This window comes from Macrosteles quadrilineatus, unplaced genomic scaffold (genome assembly GCF_028750875.1).
Source record: "Macrosteles quadrilineatus isolate MER2022 unplaced genomic scaffold, UCM_ALF_1.0 Scaffold_2__2_contigs__length_208266976, whole genome shotgun sequence".
NCBI lineage: Eukaryota > Metazoa > Arthropoda > Insecta > Hemiptera > Cicadellidae > Macrosteles > Macrosteles quadrilineatus.
In genome coordinates, this window is record NW_026542595.1 from 145,257,871 (window position 1) to 145,281,625 (window position 23,755).

Consider the following 23,755-nt stretch of genomic DNA (forward strand, 5'->3'; position numbering starts at 1 on the left):
ATATATTTGTTAATTAAGTAAGTACTATGACAATTTCCAATGGGAGGAAAAATAATATTGTTTGGAGATTTTAAACAGGTACTGTCTGTTGCTCGCAAAAGAGTTAAGAATCAGCCGATGATTAGTCATAATTTGATAGAATTGTCGCACCTTTAAGAGGAATACCACCACATAAACCAACTACTAATTGTATTTTTTTTTATGTTGATCAGAAAAATCTAGGGTTAAGTTTGGTCAATGGGATGCCTTTACTTTACACTAATGTAAAGGAGTATAAAATTAGAACTATTAACTGGGTAGGGATGCTAATTTAGCGGGTTTGGCCAAGAACTAAGCTTACCTCAACACACCTTTATTTGCATTTTTTATATTTGACGAAGACAATTTCAAAAATTCCATCAGGAGACCCTTTTTTCATCACCATAAACCATAAGACCAAAGCGACCTTAGTAAATCAGCATTTATTCACAAACAATTATATGTTTGCTGCCTTGAGCAGAGCTAAACCTATGTTGTGATTCGAATGATTTATTGAAAATAACATCAACAAAGGCAAACAAAGACAAACAGCAAACTGTTTTTATTACACAAAAGATATGACGTACAGGGATATCTATTCTGACGCATAGGATAATATAGTTCTTAGTTTGTTTAAATATTAGAATAATTTGTTTTATATTATCGAGTTTTTTAGGGACTTATGTCCCTACAAGCCACTAGTATATATATAAATATATATATATATAAATATATATATATATAAATATATATATATATATATATATATATATATATATATAAATATATATATATATATAAATATATATATATATATATATATGAATTTGAACGGATGCTATTTTTGGCCTCTAGGGACCTCAAAACGAAGAAAAAAAATCGGTCCCGGGTCCAGGTCTTACCATGAGTACTACGGTAATAGCTTATTCCCTATATGGGAAATTCGCTAAAACCAAGAACATGGATAGCGACCCCACATACAGGTTTTCTCCCTTAGTTATTGCTATCGTGATAGTTAAGTGGATCTGCCTTTATCGATATAGAGATTTTTTCAAGTTTTTATAATTTTTCGAATGTTATATTTTTGGATTTAACATTTAATTCTGAACATGTACATGCAACTTTATACTAATCCGACTATATTTAGATGAACAAATTAAAATGTAAAATAATGCGGTTTACATTTTTTGTATTTTTAACTAGGCTAATTATTATTTTTATAATTAAACGTACACTATATGTACTTTTAATTTTTTACTTGTGAATAGTAGGAACCAAGAGTAAAAAGAGCTGATATTTTATAAAATAATTTGCTATTTTTATTTACCTTATATATTCTATATAAATAAAATTAGAGTTTTGTCTGTACATTGCTCAGAATCATAAACTTTTAGGTTACTTTTACGTTTTATACATTAGAGAAACCGAAACAAGTCTCATCTAAATTTCTGTCTGTCTTCATGTCTGTTACGACCCAAGAGCCATTTTACGCGGCCTACTCCTGAAAAACGAGAGTACCTATCAAGTTCCAAATCATTTTAATGTATTCACTGGATTGGCGAAATTGTCTTTAGCCATTAAAATATGGCGTCACCACTTTGTAAATAAAATAACGGACGTTTAAAAACCCAATTTTGTGCGATTTTTTGTAAAGTTGTCTCCCAATGTTTAGCACATATTCTTCTATGAAATAACGAACAGCTGTTCAGATCAAGATTATTTCTTCTAGCTGTCACTGATATGTTTACATTGAATGTTGTTTACAAATACCGCAACCATTTCCGATCACGTTTTGAAAGCAAATCCAAACCAATTAAGATTAAAAACGTTTTTCCTTACATAACGGATTTAATTAATCGCAAGTGCAATAATATGTAGGGTAACAGTAAATGAAAATAGAGATTCTTTGTGTATAAAATTGTTCTTGGGTTTTGATAACCGGGAAATAGACCTTGAATCAGTGTTGTATATTGCTGGGAAACTAACATTTTTTAAATGAGCGTTTTCAGTCGAGACTCGGCACACGACCGACGCACGTCTACTTGTCTATAGTAAAAATAAAAGTAGGCCTACTGTGTATTTATGTTTTATTCGTCATGTGTATAAGTGTACAGTTCGTGTATGTGTTTCAAAAACTCCCAGACGCACTTAATGGGGAAGCTCAAGACCTTTAGGACTGATGATGGCGATTTAATTTCGCCGAAATGCATCTCCTGTAATAGGATACATTAGGATCGACCAGCGGGCACAGGTAATTTAGCCTTTCATTGATTGTCATACCGATCCGGAACAACAACAAACGACATAAAATGAAGTTATGTATAATAGTTTGGCCAGCATATCTGAAAATAGGCAAATCAACTGCTGTTCTTTATATAAGAAGGTTTCAACTGATTACTATAAGATCCCCGTGCGTAGAACGGGTACACAGCTAGTAACACAATAAAACTCAAATTAAGTGCAAAAAAAGACTCCTCGAGCTTCGAGCTGTTTTTTCGAATTTGTATTATTGCGCCAAAATCTTCATTTGTATGTTAGGAATAAGAAAATACCTTGGTCTTTGCTGTAGGTTATCTATTAAAAAGTTATTGAAACAAAATACAATATATAAACATATGTCATACAATTTTTTAAAGGCCCATAATTATAAGTTTTTTTTTTAAATTAACTAGGGCAGGTTGTTATGCTTAAATCTTCTAGTTAGCCAAGTAATCATCAAAAAAATCCATTTAGAGCAGTAGAAAGGTGAAAATAAAAAAAGTTGAAAATAGTTGCGGGATGGCATAGAAGTGGTTTATAATAAGTTGTACGTTTGGTGAATTATAGTAAAAAGTTGCCTTTTTGGACAGAAATCATTAATTCACTACAGTGCACTCTGTCGTCAAATCCACCAATAGTCAATGGTAAAGCTGATGGATAAAATTGGCCTTGATTCAGTGTGCCACATATAGCTCTAGGTCAAATACCTGTACAGTTTTAGCCACAAGGAAACCTTTGATGTAAATGCCAATGCAAATTTATTTGATGAGTAAGTGCATCTCGCAATCATATTATGATTGTAATCCAGTGTGCATCGTGGCTATAAGTAAAATAATAACTAAATTAAGGGTGTTAATAAATCAACAGATAATAGAATGGACAAACTAAAATATGACCCTTTAACATTTATTACTTTTTGACCTTGGACACTAATACAAGGGACCGAAGTTGTTTTGTTCACATTACTTCAGGCTAAACCTAGGGGTCGCGGCACTATCAGATAACATCCATTGGGGATTTGGCGGGATTTGAAGTCGGGACATAAGGGACCGAAGTCCCGCGCTCTAACCACTATACCAGCTCGCTCCCCTTAACATTAAACCGGGGAATAATACAGTCAAGGAATAAAAATCTAGTTATAAGAATGTATAGATCTGTTCATCATGTAAACAATATCACACCATAACATAATAACCATGAAACTCACTAAACGAATAGTTTCAACACTGGATTACCTGAAACAGAAGATAAAAATTAGTAAAACATAACATTTTTATTATATAATAAACGTATGACAACTCGACAACTCTGGCCCACATAATCAATATTCTATGGATGGGGATACGCAATTTAATAATTGAAATGGGCCTGGTTTCAGAGAGCGTTGTGCTAATCAAATATAGAACGTGCAGTAGCCTGCGTTGGTATAGAGAATATTGCACGTGTATATTTACTGATCACACACGGGAAACGTACCACATTGTCTATTAGCTTTATTGTGTTTACATATTGGTGTGGTTGAACTTAAAAGCGATACTATGTAATACAATGAAGAGATGGTTTGAAATAATATGCTTGCAAATATAATTATTATTGTTGGTTTGGTGTAGAGTGATTGTGAACTCGATTCCCCAGAATCTCTACATAGAAAATTTGTAACATTAACTGACGAAACTATAATAAAATTCCTGCAGTATATCAAAACATGGTTACAATGTCTACTCATGTTTTAAACCTTTAAGAATTACTGTATAACTGATTTTGGATCAAGCTGGTCCACTGTTTGACTGCAGAGCTTTGTCTCCTGAGTTCACGGGTTCAAAACCCGCTCAAAGCCATTTGCTTTTAGCTGCGTGAATGCCGTACCCTCTACGTCTAAGCTATAGTAATGCGTAAAACGGTTCCAAGCTGATTCAACGGAAAAACTGATTGAACAATAGAAAAAATCTAATATCCCGAAAAACGTATCAAATAAATTAATGGAACTGTACAAACATAAGGTAGCTTCTAATGAGAGCGACGATGTTAATCTTAAGACGAAGTGTAGCCACAAAACACACAGCATTCCTATCACACTCTACAAACCAAATTTCTGTTCGCGGCGTGGAAATGTTAACCGAGTTTAGGTTCTTGACTAACTTTGTCACATGTTTACTTGACTGTTTGTGGCATCAATAGTCAGAAGATGGAAGTTAACACCTTCGTAAAGCATTCGTGTTGAAATTAAATCACGGAATGGTTTTGCGCGTGCGGCACCCGACTAGCATAAAAACCAATTTAAAAATAGAAGGCTGGTACCTTAAATTTTCTACTCGTGTAGTTAACACTATTTACGCGGGTTGCATACACTACTTTACCTACGACTGTGTTTTAATTACTAAAAATCACCACTCATAACTTCTAAGAGAGGTTATGTTTTCGTTTACGAAAAATTGTACAAAACACGAATTGCACCAATCAACAATTAAATTGGCCTGAACAGGTGATTAGTTGAAGTTAGAATCATTACAATTTTACTTTTTCTCTGTCAATCCTTGAACCTCATTGGTCCGTTACCCGTGTTGTTAAGTACAACTATGCTGTTATGAAAGTAAACAATGCTGTTATGTGAAACTTTTCAAATCTAATAACTGAACTGAAACGGCTACTTAAAAAAAACTGTCGTAGGTAAATGTACTATAAAACCTTGCCATATCTCACTCTGTGTGTTTAAAAAATGTTTCAAAGTAAAAACGAACGTTAAAAAAAGAATTATATAACACAAAAATTAAGTTACAATTAAGAAACAATTTAAACACAAGTTAAGTACCTATTTAATGTTATTTGAAGTTTGAAAATGGACTTATGTCCGAAACATGCAACTTCTACTAAAAATGTAATATTCAGGGTGCTCAGTTGTACTTTATTTACTACTATAATTTAACACAACAGTTGTATGAAATAGACATAACAAAGGATCAATGTGCATTGTCTTGTGTGATCTTTGAAGAGTTGAAAAAATACATGTTCTGGAGGATAAATTATTTTAAAACGCTTACTTTCATTTACATACATCAGCATATCCAGCTTTTCTCATTTTCATAGCTCTTAAGCCTTTAGTGAAATCAAAACTATTGTAGTTTTAAAATTTGGCCTAGCTAAGCTATTAGGCTCAATGAAAGAGAAAACTATAGGAAATTTAAACCTGGAAAAGATCAAATACCTATTCATCAAAATAGGTTGTGAAGTTTTAATATTCCGTGTTATTTTAAGAGATAACAATGTTTCAAGAATCTTCATTGTAATAATTATAATAAACGATAGTATTTAAAGATGTACAATTAATTGCAAGAAACATTCTTAAATATTCCTGCATCGTTGAGGAATCTGAGAATACTTACTGTAGAATTTTGTTTTACACAAATCTAAGTCATAAATCTTAAAATAACACTCCAACATTGAAAATGCATTGTCCGAGTTCACATCCAATATTCTAACTGCTTATCATTTCCTCCTTATTGACCCTAGATACGCAATAAATCAGACGATTCAATATCCATTGCAATGCAGCCTATTGGATGCTTTATCAGTTGCTAGGTCAATTATGATACAACTGATGTAGCCTGGTCTATTACAACTCAAATTCTTAGGTCAATGCCAATGTATCCTGTATTTGAACTTCTCTGCTGTACTTGCTGCGTATAGTCAAATAATACATTTGTTCAACATATTCCTCTGTGTATTTTTCATGCTTACGGTCTATGATAAAAACATTAAGGTATCTATGTTTTTGTCCGGTATATTATGTCTAGTTAAAATTTAGTGTAAAGAAAATCAGCTATAATGATATTGTCATGTTTCTTAAGATTTGCATAGTTTGAGCGTTTCATCAATTTTGACACTTATAAAATGTAATACGCTTTTACCAAATAAATTAAATCTATTTAAACATTTGGCCACTATCTTTCCAATAACAATAGTCAAAATGGGCTTACTTGTGAGTATGATCTGTGGATGCAATACTCCTTGGTGTGGATTATTGTCCGCGCGATTAGTGAGGTACTACGACTATCCGCAGTACTATCCTGACAATTAAACCAATTCGTAAATAACAAGGCATGTAGTTCGGATTCCACCATAAACTGAAGGTCCCTTAGTTGCCATTACCTGTATGGGCTATTAATTAACAGCTGGGACTAAGGCACATATCGGCCTTAGTCACTAACAAGACTACAAGATCGGGCCACTCATCCTATGCTAATCTTGATTCATACTTGGCTTAAAATAGATACGTTCGTATGGTCGTAATCTCACCTAAGAGTATTAAAAAAGTATTCCTTGTTAGTGCTGATGATTTCCGCTATTATGTTTTATTTTAGCACCATAAAGCTCAATTTATAGCAAAGCATGACGGGACATGTCTGTTGTTTATACGATATAACGAGGCCAGTTACATAGTCTTCATTATCAGACCTGGTGAAGCGGAGAGAAGAAAGATTGAGGTCAACTACACCAATTTATATTTATTATTCTACAGTTGTGTACACAAAAAGAAATTTCGGAGGTAGAATCACAATATTGGAGTCACTCAGAAACGGTTTGTTAAATTAAAGGAATTTTATATTTGTGTGATTAGTAATTAGTTTTTTTTTATGAAAATTGCGTAACCCTGGTGCTGTAAAAATTGAAAGGTTGGCGTAGAATCTAGAGAGATTCCTAGTGTATCTTATTTACTGACTAATACCAGCTGTTAATGTAGCTAACCTTTTTTAAATGCCCAATGATCTAGAACAGCTTGGTCCTATTTGAACTATTCACTTTTCTTAGGACCAAAGATGGAATCGGCGACCTTATTATTCTCTGACGAACAATATTGCAAGATACCCAGGTTTTACAAACCTCTATTGGTAATCATTTGACAACAATATTTTAGGATTTGCTAGCTAATCTTTAAAAATAGTCCTAAATATTCTGTTTATCTGACTCAACTGGCTCAAGATATAATCTTCTTGACCACTTTTAATATTGTAAAATAGAAAGGGGATTTAAAGTTACAGCTGACCGAATACTTTTAAGATGTAGATCTTATTTTTATTTCAACACCTATCTATTCAAATGCCATTTTTTATAAATTTTTGTATCCTTGACCTATTTGGATTGTGTAAAAACACAATACATTTACTGCTAAATACACGAACATGCCTTTTCTATTCGAGGCCAAGTCCAAGAATATAGGGTATTTTTTGTTTCAAAAAAGCTTATACCACTAGGCTTATGGATAAAAACTAAATGTAACGACAAGGACAGTTTGCATAACGTGAAGGGCGACCCACATAACGACAACGACAACGACGTTATTTAGCTGGCCCGTCTCTGTACCCATGTAGCTGTAATGTGCAACGTCGAGATTTAATTTAGACTTTCGTGTTCACCTTAAGGTAAACAGATTTTTATATGCTGTTTGCTAGTAGTGTACTTTGCAAGACAAAATGTAATCCTACTTCACCTATTGTACTATTACGTCATCTCATTATACTAAATTTAAATTGTCATTACTAAAAGAAAAATACTACGGCAATTTGCATTTGAACAGAGAGTTATATTTGCAAACATGCAAACATACTCATTTTGAGTTGTTGAGTTATAATCTTTTTTATATTTTGTGTTCTGTGAAATTTGACTTGGAGTTTTAGTTCTGTGGTGGTGAGTTACTAGTGCATGGGAAATTCGGTAGAAATAAACTGTCTGTAAAATAAAATTCAATAGACCATTTCTTCACCTATTATACATTCATATGAGATAAAATATTTTAGCTGTACACCTACGCTTACAGAAGCCTAATCCTCTCTAAAACCTTCAAGTATTAATTGTCGCCGGTTCGATCCTGAGAAGTCAGTAGCTTTTTGATGGTTTACAACTAGACACAGCTGTCCCTGATCATTGGGCTTTAAATAAATTATCCTGTTATGAAACAGCTTATCCTAGTCAGTAACAAAGCTATACAGATCAACTCACAACATCCTTCACTCATACTTGGGTTACACACCTAGGTGGCGTCCCCATATCTCTCAATGATAATGGTAATACACTTTAAAGATTAAACTCTAGTTGGCCAAAGTCCTTGATATACAAAGCAGGGTTTGTGTGCAAGAGTTTCTTTGCTCTACTTATATTTTGAACCAATAGCTGTTGGTTTTGTCCCCACAAATCACAACGGCTGGGATTTATGACATAGCAGTACGTCGCTACACAGGCGAGTCAAATTCCTCAAACGTTATTTTTCCAAACGATAAAGTTTGCCTTGGAATATTTTTTTAAGCGTCACATAAAAGGAGTCTTTTAGCTTACAGTTATATTTTATAGATTTTATAATAACAGTCTACAACCAAACCCTGTTCACTTTAAACATAATCAAAATCAGAGGGCATTATTTCGTAATTCAATGGAAATACTACATTACGTTCAGCGTTTTCTATGAAGTTAGAAAAAAAAATGTTAACACATAAAGGCTATCTTTCGTAAGATGCAACGTTTCAAAATGAATAACACATATGAAACACACATTTTATTGGTTGTACATTATAAACGTCTTTAGAAAAAAAAAACTATTTCAACAAATTCAAGAATATAATATATTAGTCAATAATTCATGGAAAGTACACGCTTCAATCGCTACTTTTATACATACTTAGCCTCCTCGAATACAAGGCCGTAGCATTGGTGTGCGGCCCCTTCGGACCGGCCGGTTTGTTGCCATGGTAACAGTAACAGAAACGGTAACAGCAAACATATAAATCGTTGCGCAAAAGCTCCTTTATATGAACAGCTGTTTTGGTAGGCCGGGGCTGCTGTATCGCCACTTTCATCTCGCCGCGGCGTTGAATAAAAGGAGGCCATAGTACATATCAATAAATATTTAGTTAAGTGGGGAAAAGTTGAACTTAAGCTAATACATGCTAGTCAAATCTCCCTAAAGACAGTGATAACTAAGAACAATACTTATAAAACAATCAATCACTGTTTGGGTGGTCCGGTGACTGAGATTTGTAGGCAACGCAGTTTATGACAAAGTTTACTGTTTAAAAATGCGCCAATTGTAAAGTACAATGTCGGCCTCTCCTGCTGCGAGGTAACAGGGCCAAGTTCCTACAACCTCGGTGGGTGGTCCACCAAGAAACACCGCAGTGACAACAGCAACCCTTTACTGAGGTGAAATGAAGTTGAAATTATATTCAAATAAATGCCTTTGAAAGACATTAGACATTCCATTAGTTTTAGACGTTTAGGTAAGTTTAAGAATAAAAATATACATAGTGAATTGAGTTCACAGAGTACGCTGATAAAAATTTGTTGAATGAGACAGCTTTTTGAGCTATTCAACCTGGGTGTTAGCTTATAGAAATGTAATACATTCTACTCTACAGTTATACAATTCTTAGCCTGTTAAAACAAAGAACTTTCACCATAAATGAGATACCGAATTAATCTACCGACAGTGATGGTTCTAAATACAACTCTCTTTCTGTTCCCTTCTAAATCATGCCTAGAGAAACGTGTTTATACCATATATTATTTCATGTGGCTTATATCATTGACTATATAGTCAATGCTTATATCCTAATAGAGTGACGTACTATTTAAATCCATAAAAAATATTATTTTCATGGTATCAAAACATATTCACGGGACCGAGAATACATTTCACTCTTATATTCACAGATAATATTGATTTTCAGATCCCTACGATGTAAGGGAGGAAATGTAAGTGGGGTGAATAAAACCGAATATACCTCAGGGTCTACTTATTGTAATGCGACGGACAGGACAGTGGCGAGAAGGGTCTTCGATAACAACATCTATCATCCAAACAAATTGTTGTACGAAAACACTTCACTTTTACTTCCCCCCCTCAGTACATAGTAGCCTACATTGAGAAAACTTGTTTTACTCAAAATTGTTGAGTTCAATTAGGGAATATTCGACTTTTGAGTCCCCCTGAAACCAAAGTGGGTTTCGAAGTAATGTCTGTGGTAGAGAGCTACACACACCACTCCTGTAGTCCAATTTTTATGAACTTTGGCATGGAGTACTAACCCATTGTACATCTAGGTGTTATTTTTCATTTTTTGAAGCTTTTGTTTTGGAATTTCACAAAAACAGCCCGAATGATTTTGATTACAATTAAGTATATTATACTAGTCATTTTACCTCTAAATAAAATGGTACGACCCCCAATGACAGCATTATTTGCACAGACAAAAAATATCATAGTTCACCGCTTGCCAATGATAACTAATAGACTAAGGGGTTTTCACACGCTAGTGGATGAAAGTATGTGTCAAATTGATGTTATACCGTTTATTTACTTATTCTTAGATCCTATACGTCACACCCTAAAAATTGTGATATTTTTAACTAAAAAAGTACTACATAAAAAAAAATGTATGGGTGTTTTTAGGGTTTTTGGTTGTTATATCTCAGATTAATAAATATACAGATACTGTACGTGATATTAAAGTACAGAGTTTCCAGAAAATATCACGAAGTGAGTAAATTAACACAATACTGTCATGCTTTTATACACGTCATACTGCATTGAATCGGCAATAAAGATAAATTAATGAAAGTTGTATAAATCCTTAATTTTACTTATGTTTAGCAAACTAATGCATTTACAGTATTTTAGAGAACAAATTAAATAAACTTTACAACTTTTACGTACACATTTTATCGTTACAAGAGGATTTTTTGGGTTTAGAATCAAGAGCTGCTCAATCATTTCCAAAGATGTTAGTAATGATGTTAACTTTATTTTTAAATCTACGAATAAACCAAATTAAAAATCAGATTGTTTGTGAATTAGCTTTACGGGTAAAGGGCTATGTACGCTATTAGTTGAAACCATTGACTTTATGGTTGAAACTAATTAGTGGAAACCGTAGCGAGCCTCATACACTAACTTCACCGGAGTTGGCCTGAGTTTGTAACATTATCAGGATTATTTAATTAATGTAGGGCCAGTCCTAATCAGCTGTATGTGCTCTGGTAATCAACCCGACGCTTTAATCAAGTACAATGCATTTGTATCAGACTTAATGTATTCGGCTTTCGGATTTTATATATATAATCTAACATGGTTGGTAAATTTAATTGGCTATGATGATTTTTGAATATTGAGTACGTATAGGAGGAGATTAAATTATATATATATATATATATATATATATATATATATATATATAATCTAACATGGTTGGTAAATTTAATTGGCAATAATGATTTTTGAATACAGAGGACGTATAGGATGAGATTAAATTTTATATAAATAATCTAACATTGTTGGTAAATTTAATTGGCTATGATGATTTTTGAATACAGAGGACATATAGAATGAGATTAAATTTTATATATACAGAATCTGACATGGTTGGTAAATTTAATTGGCTATGATGATTTTTGAATACAGAGGACGTAAAGAATGAGATTAAATTTTATATATATAATCTAACATGGTTGGTAAATTTAATTGGCTATGATGATTTTTGAATATAGAGGACGTATAGAATAAGATTAAATTTTGATATCCATGCCCTTGTCTCTATTTTTTTAAACTCCCCATCTCATAAATAATGCATACAAACAATTAATGTGTAAAAAATAATACAGTTGAAAATTATACTCTTATTAGTAAATTGTAAAACACAGGTGTGTTAAAAGATTTTCGTGCGTGTTGTAGTCATTACTACTGGGATTTTTATGTTTCCTTTATAATGTTTTATGTGGCGTTAGAACTAGCCAGATTAAAGTAATATAATAGTTTGAATAACCATTTACAGCCAACTATTTGCAGTTGAATGAGAACAATTAATTAAGGACGATTGGCGTTCGCTCTAATCGTAAAAATTCTGATTACAAAAAAATTCTAATTTTTTTCGTTTATGATATGATTAATTATTTTGTTTATTACGTTTACCTACTAGTATAATTCCATAACTGTACATTAGCAATAATCTAATCATCTAGTCTAGCCAAATATTAGCTATTGAATGTGAACAATTAATTAAGGAAGTTTGGCGTGCACTCTAATCGTGAAAATTCTGTTTTCACAACAACAAAAATGTTCATATTTTTTTGTTTATGATACGACTGTTTATTTAGTTTGCTAAGTTTACCTACTAGTACAATTCCATAACGGTATATCAGCAATAATCTAATCATCTAGTCTAGTGTATTCACTGTGCAAGAATCAATTTACGTCCAGACGGAAAAATATATTGAATGTCTTAAGTTAAACAAAAATGGAAAAAGTTGTGAGTAATAAAGAAGTAATGATTAATTTTAACCTGTTTCCGAAGTATTTTACAATTTTATTTTGAAAGCAATTTAATGAATAATCACTCTTAAAAAGCATATAAGTATATCTAAAAAAATAACCTAAATAGAAAAGGGATTAAGAAAAGGAAAAAATCTACTGAAATCTTACGCAGATTTTCATTGTAGTCTCCCTCATTTCACCACAGCCCAGTCATTAACCCAGAGAAGCCCAAGCCCCTTGTACGGGCCATTAAATGCAGGAATGTCCCTATTTGCATAATGCTGCCTCTCCAATTAATCTTGAGGCTAATAGTTACTTCTTTGCTTGGATAACAATTGAGTTGAGTTGTTTGTCATAAATCATTGTAACGATTAGCATGAAGTCACTATAGATCAATTTAGTTAAGTAGCATAGTGGGAGTATTTGGCCGGCTCAACCCTGGAAAATCGGAAGATTTTTGAGATTCGTAACTCGATTTATTAGCTGTCCTGAATCATTGGGATTTTATTTAACTAGCTTTTACCCACGGGCTTCACCCCGTTTGAAATCATAAGTACTGTATAAATAAAATTATTGATTGGTTAGTTTAAGCTGAAATAAACGAAACAGAAAACAGTTTTACAAACAAATGATGAAGCCTGATTTTTATGAGGTAATAAATTGTAAGAACAACAAACAAATTAGTATTTTAACATTAGGTATATTGAAAGTTCCCTTTGGAAAGCAATTACGACCCTAAAGGGGTTTTGCGCAAGGTTTCTCGTCATTACGAACATTTTAAGTATATGGTATATGGGATTGTGACTTTAGGTTTTCTGAAAAGTTCATGGGTATTTATTTAGTACTTTGGGATTTATGGATGGTCCTGGTAAATGAAACAGCTGATAGTCAGCAGCTGACACAAGAGCTACACAAGACATATCCCTACACTCATCCATTAACTTACATTTGGGTTACCTACCTGGTTACAATACGCCCAACTTCATTACCATCTCGATAGGTGACTTAATATAATAACACAGTCTTGAAATTAAAAACCTACTTTCGGAGATACCTTTAGGTTAAGTTTCATTAATACATGTTGGCGATTAAGTTTTAATAACAAGATGATTTAGATTTTATTCAGATTCTATTTAGATTTAGATTTAAAAATTAGACAGAAAAAAGTAAGTATTGTGTAAACATTCAATATCGTGTTAAAATATAATACTTCTAGTTTTGGTTCTAGAATTTAGTTCTACGTTTTCATTTCAGTAGATGGCTTACAGTGTTGTTTTGGTAACACATGTATATAAATGATATTGGTAAAACACTGAACATAGCTAACACATTTATTGAACAACTGTAACTGATGGAAACCAAATTCTTTGATTTCAATTTTCAGTTTATTTTGCACATTTAAAACTGATCCATCTACTAATTTCGATAATAAAACATTGATTACGGTTCTTCCTTTTAATTACTTATTTTAAATTAAGCTCTTAAAAGTTAGTACTGAACCATGCCCGTGACTAATTCCACCGGCGAATGTCACGACTCATTACCAATAGTTTATTAATGTAATTGCATTACTATGATAAAAGAATATGATAAAAGAATACGTCATGTTAGTTTGTTTCAATTATAATAATTTATCTGCCAAAATGTGCTATTGAGAATAAAAAAGTTAGGATGATTGATGTTAGAATATTCTCGATAGAAGGCCTTTCTCCTTCCGTCCGTCGCATAAGTACACCCCGGAGGTATATTCACAACTTTTACATTTCCCAACCTCACAACCTAAGGATCTGAGACAATTCCATACAAGATAAGTGGAGCTGGTAAACATATAGTAACCATAGAAGAATGGTGAATATATTGAATCGATGAGCGTTTGAGTGATTGCATTTCACCATTTTAATCTATTATAACTGTAATTTTAAAATCAAAGTGATTTAATAAATCGATGAATTAAGACTCGTGTACCTTGTAAGAGTTTAATTATTGGGTAAATTTATGAGAGTAGAGTAACAATAACTTAATACATAAACGATTACTACATAATACAAATTATGATAGCTAGTTTTACTTTTTTTAGTTACAAACATAAGTTTTGTTTTCAATTAAATTCTTTACCTCTGCCAAACCTTTTGTTGGCATATATAAATAGTGGTTGAAGTCAAAAGGTGGTGTTCAAAATGAAAAAGAGAAGTGAAGGAAATTGAGAGTGATATTAAAACATATCTGCAGAGTCGCGGGGGCGGCCATGTCAACGGTTCATGTATCAAAAGTTGTTTGCACACTCTTGTTTATTTTTGTCGAATCGCAACACAGGACAAAAGAGTGAGGAACTGGTACATATTTCATTTTACACTTTCCATCTGATAAACACGGATGTTATGCAGTAAGTTACGTATTGTTATGTTTTGTCATGTTGTTTTAAGACAATATCAGTGTAAAGAAATAGAATACACATACAACTTGAAAGAGTTATACTGTAAATACAATTTTTAGTTGGTGTTTATGTAAAGGTAATGTAAAAACAACCAACCATCTAATCGACCTATCTATATCATTGGCAAACTTTTAAACATCTTGCCCTTAGTAATTTATTTGAGGTATTAGACCAATCTAACGCTTTTATATCACTTTGAATCTAGTAAACTCAAAATAAAAATAAATAGTTACTGGTATCCAAAAATACTTAAAGCAATTGACTAAATAACTACAATCATTCGAACTGTTATCTAATAAACTTAAAATGAATTTTTATGTAGATGTACTACACCACTAATAAAATAATCTAATGTTCATCCTTACTAAAAATGTCAAGCGTTAAAAGTTGTCCCCGCTAAAAAAGTGATCCTATCTTACTTACAGTAAGTATTTTCAATCTGCAAGGGAAAGAATTGAATAAAGCCTACATACTTAGAGCGTGGTTGGAGTATTGTTGTATGTAAGGATATTACTTGAGTCTGGAATCTTTCCGCAATCTTCTTTCGTGGCAGGCTTAACTTAACTGCCCTGTATTGTAGCCTCTCTTTCGTTATTTATATATTTTTGGAAAGTGTAAGATTAACCATTATTTTAAAACATTTTCCCGATAATTTTACTATGTTTAGTACAATGTCTTTATCCGTATGTTTTACCAACTATTAATTTCCTTTCGTGCTTGAACACATTTTGTAACCAAACGAACACTAGAAAAATGTGCAACGTTTGTTAATGTTGAATCTAGTCAATTGAAAATTACTATTAAAAATGTAAAAGATAAAATTAGCTCTTTAATACATACTCTTATGATGGACATCGGTTAATTAATAACTTCAATTTGTATTGCGCATGGATTTTTAAGTGTAGTGTATACAAGTTGTTGTTCCTTGGAACTGTTTTGCACAAAGCTTACATAGCTTTTTCTTTGATTTATAAAAAGTAACTGCTCCTTAAACATACATATTGGATCTGATACGCTCTTAATAGTTGCCTCGCTTCTGCCGGCTTCCAGCTGATTTGCTGTCAAAGCCCTTAGTAATCCGCGTGCTAGGGAGATTCGCGATATATTACTGACAGCTGTGAAACTAGGGCGGATTTTTCATTGTTGTCCACGCGACCATTGTACCATTGTGCCATTATACCAGCCCCCGCCCTGTGCCAAATATCCGCCCCTGAAAGAGCTGAATTCTGTGGAATTTGTCAATTGTAAAATGAGTCATGCATGGCTTATAGGTCTAAAACCCGGTGATTAAGGAGGGATGAAATCAAAGTGTAGTGGATTTTGTAACAGCAAATAACAGAAACATGTGACGTTTTAATTGTGTTGTTATAGTATTTTAAACTACAAAACGGCGAATGTTACATAACTAATATTAGTAACATAGCTCAATACATAATACATAATGCATAGAGACAAAGAGTAAATAACAACAAGACAAGATTGAAACCACGCGCTGTTCCAGCCTGAAATTTGTGTTCCAAGTTTAATACCTAGCCTAATGAAACCTTTGATAGTAGTCTGGGTATTTTTTAACAAATTATACAAATAGTTTTTGGGCCTGGAGTGTTAAATATATATTTTTGTGAACATAAGAACTTCTAAATTTACGGACGGATAATTGTTTCAATACTTTGAAAAGTAATCCTTCATTTTTGAATTAATAAGTTTCGGTTCCTAGGTTAAATAATCTTCAGAACGAGGTTTTTAAGTTGGAAAAACCTGACAAGTCAAAGTTCCAGAAATCAAACTCACTTCATCCCAGTCGCGTCGCTCATGTTAATGTATTTCGTATATTTTCTTGCAAAGAAGTATGAGCTTCTCATTAGATCGTTCCTATCGAACTTGTTTGACGACCTTTAAATCAAGTATTTGTTTTTGACTCATTGTAAGCTTGGAGATGGTTCAACCATAATCGAAACTATTTGACACTACAGCATCCCAGGATTATTAAATGCAGGTATTATTAATCGCTCTACGTAAAGGTAAACAGTGATCCAAAGATCGGATTTTTTTTAATTGACTGGAAAATATACTATTTACCTGTAGATAATGTAATCCATTTTTATCTACCCTCTTAACAACCTAGGACGTTAATCTAAGATATTTCTACAGCTTTGGCCTAGAACCCAAATTTTCGAGCTATTTTCTAGAATTGGTGGGATTTAAACCCGGGACCTTGGTTATTTCAGTTCTGTGCTATACCACTAGACCAACTTGCTTCCGTAATAATATACCCTAATTTAAATCCTATATGTATTTGAGATTTTACATGTAAATCCCCACCTCCTCTTCTGTGTTTCTTCGTCACCCGCGGTCGACAGGTGGTAGGGCTAGGCGGAGGGTGCGACCACCTGGTAGGGTAGGCCAGGTGGCTGTCACATCACTCATACTACGTGTAGGGTACGTGCTCAAGATTGATGTATAGGGAGTGTGGAGTGTGGTCGGGCACACTACAAGTGTGGCTTATGGACTCAAGCGTGCTTAGCCCTTAGCCGTTACCCCAACCCCTTACACGGAGTGTTGACGCAATAACCTCTATGATCTGTATGATAGAACCTGTCTTCTGAACCTTCGTCTACAACACTAACAATCCCTGGCCTTAAACCTTTGGTTAGTCCTAAGGTAGACATCCAGGGTTAACCATCACAGGACAGGTTCAGGGTCAGGCTCAGGTACATATGTTCCATCATACAGACCAACCTGTACGACCAGTGATGTTAGTCATGCCTTTCAAATGTCCTTAAATTTTGTTGTTGGTCTTTTCCTTTTATGTTCCAACTTCATTTTTGGACACTGGGCTCTAGCCCGGTTTTGCACATTTCTTCAGTCTAATCCTAGAGGATCGCGATATTATCACTTGGATAAAACTCATTTGTGATTGGTGGGATTTGAACCGAGGACCTCGGGGACCGAGGTTCCGTACTTTATTTCTAGACCAGCTAACTCCCATACTTTTTTTGTTAGCACGGATGACTTTGATTTCCTAACACACTACGTAGTGTTGTTCAAAGGTTTATTGCGGACGGTGGTACGAAATCCGACGGAATACCCTCTGTAGTGCAGGGCTGCGTTAAGGGTCAGTGGAGCCCTGGGCAAACCCAAGAGCAGCGCCCCCCTTTTTTCCTAGTGCTGGCAGGTGGTGGTTTGGGGGCACCCAGTGGGCGCCCCCAAACCACCAGCGCCCCTGGGCATATGCCCAGTCTGCCCGTTTATAAAAGTGGGCCTGCTGTAGTGTATTCCAACTAAGGTTGGGCGTTTGTGTATTGTTAGTTGTAATGTGATAGTTAAGTTTTTTTTCACCTGAGGACGGGATCAGATTCCAGGTCCCGAAACGTTGTGTATTGTTTTTACCATCGTGATGGAAAATGTTCGCAATAAACCTTTGAACAAAATTAACTCACCATTGCCAACAATGAACTTCAAACACTACGTAGGTTCTTGTACTTCGTAATTAGGGGACGAAAATTCAATATTCTCAAATATTCTCTAAGCAGTGCTAAAGTTTATCGTTACTTAATCGAAAGCAAAGACTTTAGTCCTTGTTCAACCACTTTACACAGTTACTTCTGGAGTTCAATAATCTGTTCTTAGTACAATATTTCTTTGATCGGTCGGAAATTAATTTTCTTACTTACGTAAACCTTGTGTACTATTCTGGTGTTTGTCTTTGGTCCGTGGTGTTGATCCGTGGTGTTCTTAAAAAACCTCAAATGTTATGTGTGGCTCTTTTTTTGCGAGCATTTTAAAGCAAGGTGCGTAATTTTGTCCATAATGTCACCATAGATAAAAGGAGTATGTCACTTCGTATTCGATAGCATCTAAAAGTAGTCAATGACAATTAAACAAAGTGAAATACTGTATAATAATTTGTTATGAGTGTCGGTGAGAAAACTGTTTAAGAATAGTAATTCTTAGAGAATCGTACAAATAAAACAGGTATGATTTTGTGTGAAGTCGAGATAAATCAGTTGTGTCGTAATTGACCAATAAAGCGGCCAATGAAGGTGTTATGGCCACTGCCCCGGGAGATAGCGATCTGGCCAGGAACAAATTGATTGTGGCCGCGATACGGTCGTAGTTGTAATTATGTAAATCGCAAACAGATCTGGCCATTAGACTATCTAGGGACGTGATAGCAGTGTTCGGGCTTCCCCAGGGCAGCAGGCTTGGGCCGCCCTCTTCATTCATGCAATACTGTTCTGGAGGAGCGGCAGGTGAAAGCGATATGCGCAAGGGTTATTTTTGGCCATTCAAAGACATATATAATAGTTTTCTTATGTTCTTATTCATGATTCGGATGGAGAATTAGGTTAATCAAGAGGTAATCGAACTATATCAAACTTAACATGGATTTGGTGAATCAAACCAAACATAGACTGAGGTGGGCAATGTAATACGTGGAGAGCACATTTTATAATCAAGAAACTCTACCGGATAACCCAGCAGAAAAAAGGACAATGAGAAGACCAAGGAGGACGTACCAACACCTCAAAAGTGCGATGATAAACTTGGAATTACACTCTAAAGAGCAGAGGACAAGTCAAAAGAAACATCGTTGGTTATTTTTTAATAAAAATCTCTCTTAGGTTTTAATCTTTACTAGAAAACGTAAGGTAAATCCGTCATGCATAGGCCTATGGTATAATTTACATTCACCTTCATTTTCTTTGCATGTGCTTATAAATCACCTAGGTTCATAGATAGGGGTGCCTAAGAATGCCAAAGAGAACCTGTAGTGAAGCTATTTTAAAGTTGATACTCTGCACGGAGATTGATTCTCTTATCCGATAATTTTGACAGAAACTGGTACAATAAAAAAAGTTTTTATGGTAAAAACACAATTGCTTGGTGAATATTTTATTTAGCTTATACTGTAATTTTTGAAAAAGAAATATGTACTCAACACCCCTCAACAACCCTAATATCGCTAATCCTGTATTAAACTTTAAAAAATTAACATCTCTTTATCGTTCTGCTGATGTTAACAATTTCCAGGTCCTGTAAATCTGTCTGGACGAGTTAATCTCTGCAAGCAGGATGACACCACGGGCAAAGATAAGGTATCAGTGTCACTGACAAGGTCAAATGTCAGCACGACTCAACTTCACAACAATACAGTTATTGTGCAATAGTTAGGGTTGTTGCAAAAAATCAGCTGACAAAAATAAGGTGCAGAATATTACAAAGATTGGTAATTTAGGGTTTTGCTTACCAAAACGATATGGCTGAGTAGGTCATTTCATTTCATACGAAAAAATTATCATACCCACTCTGCTTTGTCTAGAAATTGAAGGTATGTAAAAGCTGAATATTCAAAATTATGCGCCGCACTGGTCAACCAGTTTTTTTTTTAAATTCTCCTTCATAAACCGTAGAATGGTTCCATCCTGAAAAAAAATCCGTAAGCTTTTCAGTAAATTCCGTAAACACATGGCATTTTGTTTTTTCTGATGTTTATGATGTTGCAAAAAACGTGTCCTCAAGGCATCACACACATTAAACACAATCTACATTCTTATTTGCCTTGAAGTACTCAAAAAGATGATCAAGTATTAAGTATCTCATTAATAAGTTGTAAGTTATCTCAGAAATAAAAATGGCCATAGAGGGAAAGTGTTTTAAAATAATGTTTTATCTTATATTTATATATACAAATATATAAATAAAGAAAGAGAGGCTGTAATACAGGGCAGTTAAGTTAAGCCTGCCACGAAAGAAGATTGCGGAAAGATTCCAGCCTGAAGTAATATCCTTACATACAACAATACTCCGACCACGCTCTCTGAGTATGTAGGCTTTATTCAATTCTTTTCCTTACATATAGAAAATACTCAAGTTACTGTAAGTAAGATATGATCACTTCTTAGTGGTGAAAATGTTGAACACTTAATTTTTTAGTCTGGATGAGGTTTAGATCACTTTATTGGAGGTGTAGTACCGGTACACTACATACAGATTTTCCCCTATAATGAAGGACATGAAAATGGTAAATAAAATAACAATCCCATAATTTATTCATAATTATCTCCAGTTGTTTTATTAATTTTTCACAAAGGTCAAGCTAAAATAAACATAATAAAAGGCCACTTAAAATTTACATTACGCATAATACAAGTACAGTAACACGTTATCATCATTTTATTGTAGTTTAACCCTACGAGATACGTAATGTTTTATAAATTTCATTAGATGGAATGAATATGAACTTAAAAAGCCGTATATCTATAATATTTTCTGAAACAAGCTGCACACACCCATTTTAAAGCTGTTAAGGTTGCTTTTAAAAAGTTTGTTCAAATCCCCCCCCCCCCCCACAAGAATATTCTTCTAACGTTAACATGGGAGGTAAAGTCAACCTTTTTTAGGTCTTCAAATATTTTCTTTCAAAATGGGACCAAACGAATGCAAAGAAACCAATTAATCAAACAGTGTCCTAGAAACCTTATGACAAAAAATCAGTAGCAATTCTAAAGAAATAAACATTAATTTATTCTATTTATTTTAATTCACAAAGACAGGCGAGGCAGAAGTAGTTGTTATTTCAGAGCTAGGCCTACAGAATAAATAAGGTACCTAATTTTAATTGATAAATTTTAACTGATTACCAACATTATATACGTTTCTATGAAAATTTCAAATTAAATGTACCCTATCATATTATTGATATTTGCATACATTTTCACAACCTAAAATCCCTAAAACACGATAACTAGGCATATGTTTATGTAAAACCTTCAGTGACATTCGACAATTAAAGCGATGATGGGATGATGGGAGTGAATGGGAGAGTACGGGTAAATCAATTACGGACGAGGCAGAGGCAGGGCTACCCGTGGGACTGGCCACTTTAATGGACGCATCCTTTCATAGCGTTTGTTACCAGCCTACAATACGGGGACATGTTTATTTAAATCCGAGTGCATTTGAATTTTAAAACCTTTCACACTAATTCGCTTGTATTACGGATTTTATTATACAGTAGGACTAGGTCCACATTTTAGTTAGAAATGTGGCATCCCTTTATTTTGCCGTTGTAGTTTGCCTTGTAGGTGCGTGCTTGCAATGCCTGGGCGGAAATAATCTATACTATAGTTACAAATATAATATAGGAATAAATAAATATTCTATCATCGTAAGTGATCATACCATCCAAATTAGTTCATACCGTAAAATTAAAAGATGCTATAAATTAGACAAAAAATTTTAAGTTGTGTTAACTTCGGACTTAAAACTGTATAATTTTACTGTTAACGCAATAAAAATAGAATTTTCACCCACAGTTTTCATATAGTATAAAAGTTGTACTTACTACTACGCCGCAGTCACCACCTTACCTGAAAAAAGTACAAAATATAAATACTTGTTTTATAAGAACTACTGCATGTCATTTAACAAAATATAAAATTTTGATCCATTGGCTTGCAACTTACAAGTACGGAAAGTGAATACAATTACGGCTAACAACACTTGAAGCATATATTTACATACTGTTTCAACAAGACGCTAAATACACATAGATGAAAGTGGTGATCGATTTCGATTTGACACTCCAATAATCAGACCTAATAGGCGACTGAATATAATCTTTATAGTCTATAGTGACCTTCTTGGTTTCTAATCTTCCAGATTGGTTCAGGCTGTTGATATTGCTAACAATAAGTAAACATAGACACAAAATATACCGTTCACTCCTAGTGAAATTAGAATTAGTAGAATTTGTTGTATTTTTATGAATAGAACTACACACGGAGCATATATTCTGTACCAAACTGTAGAGACCGGATTTAGAAGACTACTCAACGGACAAACTCGCGACCTTGAAGGTCACAGTCCTGAGTTAGTCATAAGGATCTGGGGGTGTGTCAAACGCCGCCCCGCCTCCTGCGATCAGCTGATTGCCCTAAAAATCAGCTGATTGTCCTCAACGGCCTTAACTTGACACGGATTCGCAAAACAAATTAATAATTTAAAGATATTATATAGTCGGATGTACAATTTAACTTAAATAGGCTACAAAACTGATAATGTTTATTTATTTATTTGTAAACTTAATCACCATTTTTACAATAATATTACATGATTTCTCTGTGACAACTACAAGAGTTGAGTACATAAACAGTGAAAAAAACTATGTAAGAAACAAGAGTAATATTAACAAGATACAGGAAAGAAAACGAAATAATGAATTTATTTAAATAACTAGCAGAATAAATAACAGTACAATATATTTTAATTAAAAAGAATAAATATCAAGAAAAAATATCAATCTGACATTAATTGATACAAGGAAATAATGTTGATGAAAAACAGATACGATTGAGGAACAACTTATTAAAGTTGTACTGTTGGGTCATGAATCATATACTGTAGAAATTTTGAGGTAACAGCAAAGTAGAACATGATACAAACATTAGAAACTAATGTTTGCACGCAGGCAATACATTAAAAAAATTTTATATGTAAAAAAAACTGTGGTATTTCTAAAAAAGTAGGCTAAGCCGCATGTTGACATAAATAGGCCTACATAGCTTAGGCTGGTTTAACATTAAGTAATTATAGCATACAAAAGGCATGTTTCCAAACAAAAAAAGTTAGTTAGTTAGTGGTTTTAGTTGTTTTTCTAAAAGGCATGTCCTTTATTTTCAGCCATTCAAGCTGCTTATACAGGAAATATTTTCACAACTTAGAAAGAAAATACGTATTTACGTGTA

At 33.7% G+C, this 23,755-nt stretch overlaps 1 protein-coding gene across 1 annotated transcript in view; it reads right to left on the minus strand.

Annotated features, from left to right (window-relative positions):
- The window catches only part of LOC128985652 (uncharacterized), a 208,333-nt gene that overhangs the window by 99,088 nt on the left and 85,490 nt on the right, over positions 1 to 23,755 (minus strand). The window lies entirely within an intron of this gene.